Raw genomic sequence first — 8,740 nt, forward strand, 5'->3', positions numbered from 1 at the left:
AAAACCATTCAATTCAACTGTGCGAAGGAACGTTGTATTTTATGAAGCAAAACCATGACCCCTGAAGCTTAGCTCTTGGAGGAGAATATCTAGAGAGGAAGAACTGGCTGACCACACACACCTGCACCTGTCCTAGGTTCCCCTGTCTTCAGGTTTCCTGTCTTTGCTGTCCCCTCGCCAATCCTCTAGCCAAAACATAGATTTTTAGAACGTTTGTTTGTAGATGAAATGGGATGGAGTCCTCAACAAAAGATTTGACTAAAAATAAGGGAGACATCGTTGAAAGCAGTATGAATCAATGCTGTGGCTTGGGAAATTGATAGTACCCACTAAAGCTCATCATAATCACATATATATGGGATGACCCAGCAACGCTGTTCCCAGGAACACACCCCATGTGCATTTTTTTGTATACATCTGTTCACTAAAACCACATGCTAGGGTGTTAATAGCAGAGGTATCTGTAGCAGCCAAATATTAGAAACAACCTAAACATCCATTTGCAATAGAATAGACAAATTAGGGTATCTTCACGTGAGGGAACACTTAGTATACAGCACAAAGATGGGTAGTACATGCAGCAAATGGGTGCATCTCAGCAACACAATGTTCAGCGAGGGAAAACCAGTAGGGGATATACTGTATGGTTCTACTCATCGAAAGTTCCAAATTAGGCGACACTAATCAGTGGTGTTTGAAATCGAGATAATAACTGTCTTTGAGGCTAGCGACTAGAAGGGGCGCGGGGACTCCTGGGGTACTAGTGGTATTCCATTTCTTTGATTTGGATGCTGGTTGCGTGGATGGAAATTCATCAAAGTATACACTTAGGATTTGTGCACTCTTCTATACGTGTACTATGCTTCAACAAAATGTTTTTTAGAAAATAGTATAGAAAGGTCTGATCTCCTGATTGTCCTATAGCTGACTTACTCACAAGCTTGGTTTGAATGCTCTATAGCCCACTCTTGGACTGGACAAGTGCCCAAGCACTTTGCATATATATGTCCTGTTTTCTCAAGCCTTTGAACACATATTGGGAGCAGGTGTGGTCTTATCTTCCACCACCCAAGAGCTAATGTCTAGACAGCTTTCTCCTCTTGGTGGCTAAGCTTACTCTCTCCCTGGGTCTTCCAACCAGTTCCTGTGTCCCAACCGAGAGATAGTCCAGAGCCCAGAAGATTGGTAAGACTGGTGAATAGGCGTATCTTTTGGGTGAGACCCCAGCCTCTGTAACTAAGAGAGGCACTGCCCCCAGCATAAACCCAATAATGAAATAATACGTTAGTAAAACAATAGTGATTGCGTTCATTCCGTAAGTTCTCTTCCCCTCCCCACCCCACCCCCACCCGACCCTGAGAAAATAAGCTTCACGAAAACAGGGATTTGGTTTTATCCATACTTTAATTGTGTTTGACTCATGGCCGCTGTAGTCCCAGCACCCAGAACAGTCCCTGGCACATAAGAGGCACTCAATAAATATTTCTTGAATGAAATAACTATTTTCAAAGAAAAGCAGCATAGCACAGAGGATAAAAGCGTGTATTCTAGAATTAGATTGCTTAGGTCCAAATTCCAGCTCTGCCACTTGCTAGCTGTGAGGTGTTGGACAAACGATTTAATCTAGCCATGCCTCGGGGCGCCTGGGTGGCTCAGTCGGTTAAGCGGCCGACTTCAGCTCAGGTCATGATCTCGCGGTCCGTGAGTTCGAGCCCCGCATCGGGCTCTGTGCTGACAGCTTGGAGCCTGGAGCCTGTTTCAGATTCTGTGTCTCCCTCTCTCTGACCCTCCCCCGTTCATGCTCTGTCTCTCTCTGTCTCAAAAATAAATAAACGTTAAAAAAAAAAAAAAAAAAAAACTAGCCATGCCTCAGTTTCCTCACCTGTAAAATGGAAATAATGCTAGTGTCTTCCTCTTAGGGTTACTGTGAAGTCCAAAGAACACATGTAAAGATAAATATGGAACAGTTTGGTGAACAGTATGTCGACAGTGGGCTTGTCTTATCTACACAGGAAAATTGAAGTCTTCTGTGACATACAATAGATTAAGTAACAAGAAGAGATGTTAAGAAAAACAAAATACATTAAATGAAGAAGACATTTTTTAAATGTTTACTTATTCTTGAGAGAGAGAGAAACAGAGTGTTAGTGGGGTAGGGGCAGAGAGAGAGGGAGAGAGAGAATCCCAAGCAGGCTCTGCATTGTCAGCACAGAGCCTGACACGGGGCTTGAACTCATGAACTCATGACCTGAGCCGAAATCAAGATTGCTTAACTGACTGAGCCCCCCAGGTGCCCCTAAATGAAGAAGACTTACAAAATTATTAAAATTTGAGATCCCAGAAAGAGGTTTTGTAGGTACAGACAGGCAGATTCTAAAATTGTATGAAAAGGCAAAGGAGTTCGAATCGCTAAAACATTTTGAAAAAAGAGGAAAGTGGGAGGAATCATTCTATCTCATGTTATAGCTACAGATTTACTGCAAAGCTACAGTAATCAACACAGCGTGGACTGATAGACACATAGATCAATGGAACAGATGAGAGAACCCAGGAAGAGACTCCTACAAATATGGCCATACGAGTTTTCACAAAGAGACAAGAGCAATTCAAAAGAGGAATGACGGATGGGGCACCTGGGCAGCTCAGTCAGTTAAGCATCTGACTCTTGATTTCGGCTCACGTCATGATCTCATGGTTCATGAGTTTGAGCCCCCTGCCGGGCTCTGAGCTGACAGTGCGGAGCCTGCTTCGGGGGGTTCTATCTCTCTTCCTCTCTCTTTGTCCCTTATCTGCTCTCTCTCTCTCTCAAAATAAATATAAAGAAACTTACAAGAAAAAGAAGAATGATTTTTTTTTTTTTTAACAAATGGCACTGGAGAAATTAGACATCCATAAGCACCAGAAGAAAAAAAAACTTGACCTAAACCTCACATCGTGTGCAAAAGGGAATTCAAAATGGATCGTGAATTTATAAGTAATACGTGAGAAAAGTCAACCACTGAATGATGCCATTTGCATGACATTCTCAAAATGACAAAACTATAGAGATGGAGAAGTGGCGTTAGAGGACAGAGACTCTGTGTGTGTGTGTGTGTGTGTGTGCGTGCACGCGTGCATGTGTTGCTCACAAATGTAAGGGATAGCACAAGGGAATTCTGTTATGATAGAATAGTGCTTGGTCCTGATTGTGGTAGTGGTTCCACGAATCTGTACACGATTTAAAATTACGTGGGACCTCACACACACAAGTGAATGCATGCAAAAAATGGCAAAAAATGAATAAGGTCTGTAGTCTAGTTAAAAATATTGTTCCAGACCTGGGTAGCTCAGTCAGTTGAGCGTCTGACTTCGGCTCAGGTCAGGATCTCACAACTCAGGAGTTCCAGCCCCATGTCAGGCTCTGTGCTGACAGCTGAAAGCCTGGAACCTGCTTCAGATTCTGTCTCTCCCCTCTCTCTGCCCCTCTCCTGCTCGAACTCTGTCTCTCTCCCTCTCAAAAATAAACATTAAAAAAGTTTTTAAAAAGTATTGTTCCAATGTCAATTTCTTGGCCACGTATTGCACTACAATTAGATAAGATGTTACTATCAGGGGAGGTTGGATGAAGGGCAAACAGAACTCTGTGAACTGTTGTTTCAGCTTTCTGTGAGTCTGTAACTATTTCAAAATAAAAAGTTTTTTAAAATGTAGAACATTTCTCATAGCACTTGATACATAGTAAGTGCTCAGTAAACATTAACCATTATTCTTTTTCTTTTTTTTTTTTTAATGTTTTATTTATTTTTGAGACAGAGAGAGACAGAGCGTGAGCAGGGGAGGGGCAGAGAGAGAGAGCGAGACACAGAATCCGAAGCAGGCTCCAGGCTCTGAGCTGTCAGCACAGAGCCCGACGCAGGGCTCGAACCCACAAACCGGGAGATCATGACCTGAGCTGAAGTTGGACGCTTAACCGACTAAGCCACCCAGGTGCCCCTGAAACATTAAATCTACAAGTGATGCCTGGGGCGCCTGGGTGGCTCAGTTGACTGTTGATTTCAGCTAAGGTCACGATCTCATGGTGGTGAGTTGGAGCCCCGTGTCGGCTCTGTGCTGGGCATGGAGCCTGCTTAAGAGTCTCTCTCTGCCCCTCCACCTTCTTTCTCTCAAAAAAAAAAAAAAAAGAAAAAGAAAAAGAAAAAAGAAAGAAAGAAAGAAAGAAGGAAAGAAAGAAAGAAAGAAATCACAAAAAAACAAGTGATTTCTATAAAGCTAGTTCAAAGAAACTCTGTAACCAGCCCCCCTAAAGTCCAGTAAAGGGTGTTATAATTCAGAGATTTGCACTTCTCTTTATTTCTCCACCTGGCCTATTTCCTGTTTCTAAGGTACTTTGGTTGCCATGAAGACATAAACACAGCTAGTTTCCTCTAGATGGACTGCTGAATCCCACCCTGGGCTCTACCCCTCTGGTTTCCCTCATGACCATTCCCCCCTACATCACGGTTAGCCAGTTGCCTTTTGCCACTAACCTGCCCGCTTCCTCCACTCCCAACTTTCTCTCCCAATCTCCCCATCCTGGTGAGTCGCACACTTTAGTGTGTGTATAGCTATGGGTATTTGCCCTCCCGGTTTATAAATTCTGTGCGCAAACTCACCTCTCGCCACCGGGATTGACTCCTGCAAAGACTGTTTTTACTGAAGTATATTGATAAATGATAGATATAATAGATATTGATCTAAATTGGCCCAGTGTATATTGACTGGAATTAGGAACACCTCGGATATTGACATTTTGTTTCTTATTAAATAGCTGCATAAGGAAATAGTAATAAATTTTTATGAGTAGGAATATAAATAACACAGAGCGTCAAGGAAGTGGTAAGATGTTTACAAGTTGGTACAAAATAATGATCCAAAACAATGAGTGACTTGGGTAAAATTAAGAACTGGGCTACTCTTGGGGTACCCGGGTGGCTCTGTAGGTTAAGCGTCCAGCTCTTGGTTCTGGCTCAGGTCACCATCTCGCGGTTCATGGTTTCGAGCCCCGCATCATGCTCTGCGCTGACAGCAAGGAGCCTGCTTGGGATTCTCTCTCTCTCCTTCTCTCTCTGCCCTCTGCTGCTCCCACTCTCCTCTCCCTCTTAAAATAAATAAATTTTAAAAACTTAAAAAAAAAAAAGAATTAGGTTACTCTGTAGCCCAAATACAAAGGAAATAGGTTGAGGGGAACATACATAGTCTGGAAAACTCAGAAATGAGCTATGTATTAACCATTCCTTTTCTTTCTTTCTCCTCCTCGCTCTTCTTCTTCAGCTAGTCATAATTTGGGGACGATAGGTGATCACACACACTGCATGAAATGCGACATTCCTAATAGTATTCAGCAGCAGTACAGATCAACTGGGGAAGAGATTTCATTCTCTGTGCAGAAGCTCCTGGAATGTCCTGAAGCAGCAGGTGGATCTAATGTCAGAGCCATTTGTGAAGTGGGAAAAGGGGTAAAACGTTTCATCGACCGTGATAAGCACTATCAGCATGAAAATCCCTGTGTGGAGCACCTGCTTCTGCCTTGTGCTGCCAGGAGCAAATTCCACCAACAGGTGCCCTACGAATGATGAAATGGCAGACGAGAACTCAAAAGATTAAGCACAGATCTGCAGTGAGATGTGTTTACATCCTATATATAGGTAGAGCGAGTATATTTTTAGGGTAGCAAGTTCTGGCCAAATGAGCTGAACATGAAAACATGAGTATTGCTCTACTTCAGCAGACCCACCCAATGTAATATTTCATCTCCGAGAGTGGAACTGAAAACTTAATTATTATGTAGAGCTTTCTACATGAAGCTCTAATGTATGACTAATTTAGTTTTCATTGCATGCTGTCTTGTAATAAATCTACGCCATCTTCCCTACTGGATTGATTTTCCACTAGGACAGAGTCCCTGTTAAATCACCAGCTATCTGGGAACTTTGGGGAAAAGTCACATTGGAGAGACAAGCTAAACACGGAGGCGAGCACTAACTTTTGTAAGTACGTAAAATTTTTCTAAATGGCCAAAAACGGGGTATAATAAAATGTGTCAAACTATTTGTACACTAAATGTCTCAGAATGCTGCACGTCTAAAGTTTTTTATGTAGGATTTTTCCAGTTTTTCCTGTTAGTTTCCCTGTTACCGGCTCCCACTCTCTTTGCTCTTAGGATAGAGCTTACTTAGCACAGACCCTCTTCTCTTCTAACAGTTTCTTTCTTCTTTTTTTTAATGTTTATTTTATTTTTGAGAGGAAAAGAGAGAGAGAGAGAGAGATGGAGCACCAGCTGGAGAGGGGCAGAGAGAGAGGGAGACACAGAATCCAAAGCAGGCTCCAGGCTCCCAGCTGTCGGCTCAGAGCCTGACTCCAGGCTTGAACTCACGAACCTCGAGATCATGCCCTGAGCCAAACTCAAATGCTTAACCAACCGAGCCTCCCAGATGCACCCCCCCCCCCAACCCCAACAGTTTTTAATTGGCTTTGGGCAGATGATAAGTATTACTTACATGTACACTACATTTCACCAATTATAAAGTGCTCATCCAGGGGCACCTAGGTGGCTCAGTCAGTTGAACGCTTACTCTTGGTTTTGGCTCAGGTCATGATCTCACTGTTCATGGCTTTGAGCCCCTTGTCGAGCTCTGCATTGACATCGAGGAGCCTGCTTGGGATTCTCTCTCTCAGCCCGCTCTCTCTCTGCCCCTCCCCCACTCACGTGCACATGCACACACGCTCTCTGTCTTTCTCTCAAAATAAACACACACACAAAATAAAATCTTAAAATAGTTTCAGTTGAATGTCTGTCATTTGTAACCGAAAGAGCTCTGCCAAATATAAACTTCACATCAACGCTTTGAGGTAATAGGAATATTATTACTGGCTTTACAGGTTGAAAAACTAATGACTGACTCCATAAATGAGTATACTTCATTATATACAGAAAAAGAACTTCAACTCAGGCCTCACATTTCTTAATCTAGAGCTTTTTTTGGCTGCAATTTATTGCTTTTCTTTCTTTTTTCTTTTTCGTTCTTTTCTTCTCTTCCTTTCTTTTTTCTTTTCTTTCTTTTTTTTTTTTTTTTTTTTTTTTAGAAACAGAGGGAGACGGAGCATGAGCAGGGGAGGGGCAGAGAGAGATAGAGGGAGACACAGAATCCGAAGCAGGCTCCAGGCTCCGAGCTGTCAGCACAGAGCTCAGCCCCACGAACTGTGAGACCACGACCTGAGCCAAAGTTGGACACCCAACCGACTGAGCCACCCAGGTACCTGTCTATAATTCATTGCTTTTCAAATAACCAAATGTATTAAAATGGCATATAAAGCAAGGGCTCTGAGAAAGGGCCCGCAGGTAAGACATTGTGTCTAAATAAATATTCAATGCTTCATGAGCATTTGGGGAACAGATTTGCTGAGGTCAGTCTCCGCCCTCTGCACCCCCCAGCATGCCAGAAAGTTTCAACATTCAATGAAAGATTCCAGCCAGCAGGGGCCCCAAGAGTGCACTGGGGGACAGATTTTCTAAAACAAAGACCTTCAAAACAAGTTTCAACAGTTTCAATTTGAACATCTTTGCCCCAACAGGTAAAGGTTTGTCTTTTCTTCTTTCCTTCCTTCCTTCCTTCCTTCCTTCCTTCCTTCCTTAATTCTTTCTTCCCTTTTTTCTATGTTTAAAAAGTCTACAAGACCTTACAAAAAAACAAAAATAGTAGTCTCTTGCTTCCTCTGCATTTTACTGCCTCATTTTCTACTCTTTTAATTGATTCCTTTATGTTTTCCAGCAGACCTTGAAAACACACTTCTGTTACTTACTAGCTTTTCCGTTTTGGATATTATGTATTGGCTTCTCCATTACCGAAGATGAAAATGTATTTCTCTTCCCTACACATCACCACCACCCATTTGTATGTCTCATCTTCTATTCCCCAATATAATTATATCCTAATTTTGGTTATTTAGTCTTAGGAAGGTCATTACGTCATTAAGACCATGTAAACGCTATTCACAACTGAGTCATGGTGAACTAGAATGCACTGTGATTGCTTTTCCTTTCTTGGAGAACTGACAGCTTCCCCAAAGTTTACACTCAGTTTGTTTGAATGCTTAGTTGTCTATGTACTCATTAATTCAGCCCCAAGCTCTCCTCCAACTATGAAATCCTGACTCAAAACACTAGGTACTTTGGGTGTCCTCTTGCTTTCATTCTGGAGACATCTCTCCAGGAGCCATCTGACCCACTCTGGTCTGGACTGGCTGCTCTGGCCCCGATGCACAGCTGTCTTCCTGGGACCTCCATCCACTGTCACGCGGAGATTCCCTCCCTCCACCTCTCCCTGTGTTGCATAGTCTCATCCCATGTTGTTCTCCTTGGTCTACTTCTTCATATCTAGTGAAAGATGGCCCTCAGCAGCTTCCTGAATAAAACGTAGTTGGAAAATAAGTTTTTACAGAACTTGCATGCTTGGAAATGTCTTTGCTTTTTTTTTTTTTTTTTTTTAAGACTTTATTTTTAAGTAATCTCTACATCCAACATGGGGCTCGAACTTAGGACCCCAAGATCAACAGTCACATGTTCCACCAACTGAAGCCAGCCCGATGCCCCCAAAATGTCTTTTCTTTCATATCTTATTGACAGTTTGGTTATATTGGGGTTTCTAGGTTGTAAATACTTTTCCATCAGAATCTTTTTTTTTTTAGTTTATTTATTTTGAGAGAGAGTGCTCATGCACAAGTG

Source organism: Panthera onca, chromosome D1, assembly GCF_046562875.1.
Source record: "Panthera onca isolate mPanOnc1 chromosome D1, mPanOnc1 haplotype 2, whole genome shotgun sequence".
NCBI lineage: Eukaryota > Metazoa > Chordata > Mammalia > Carnivora > Felidae > Panthera > Panthera onca.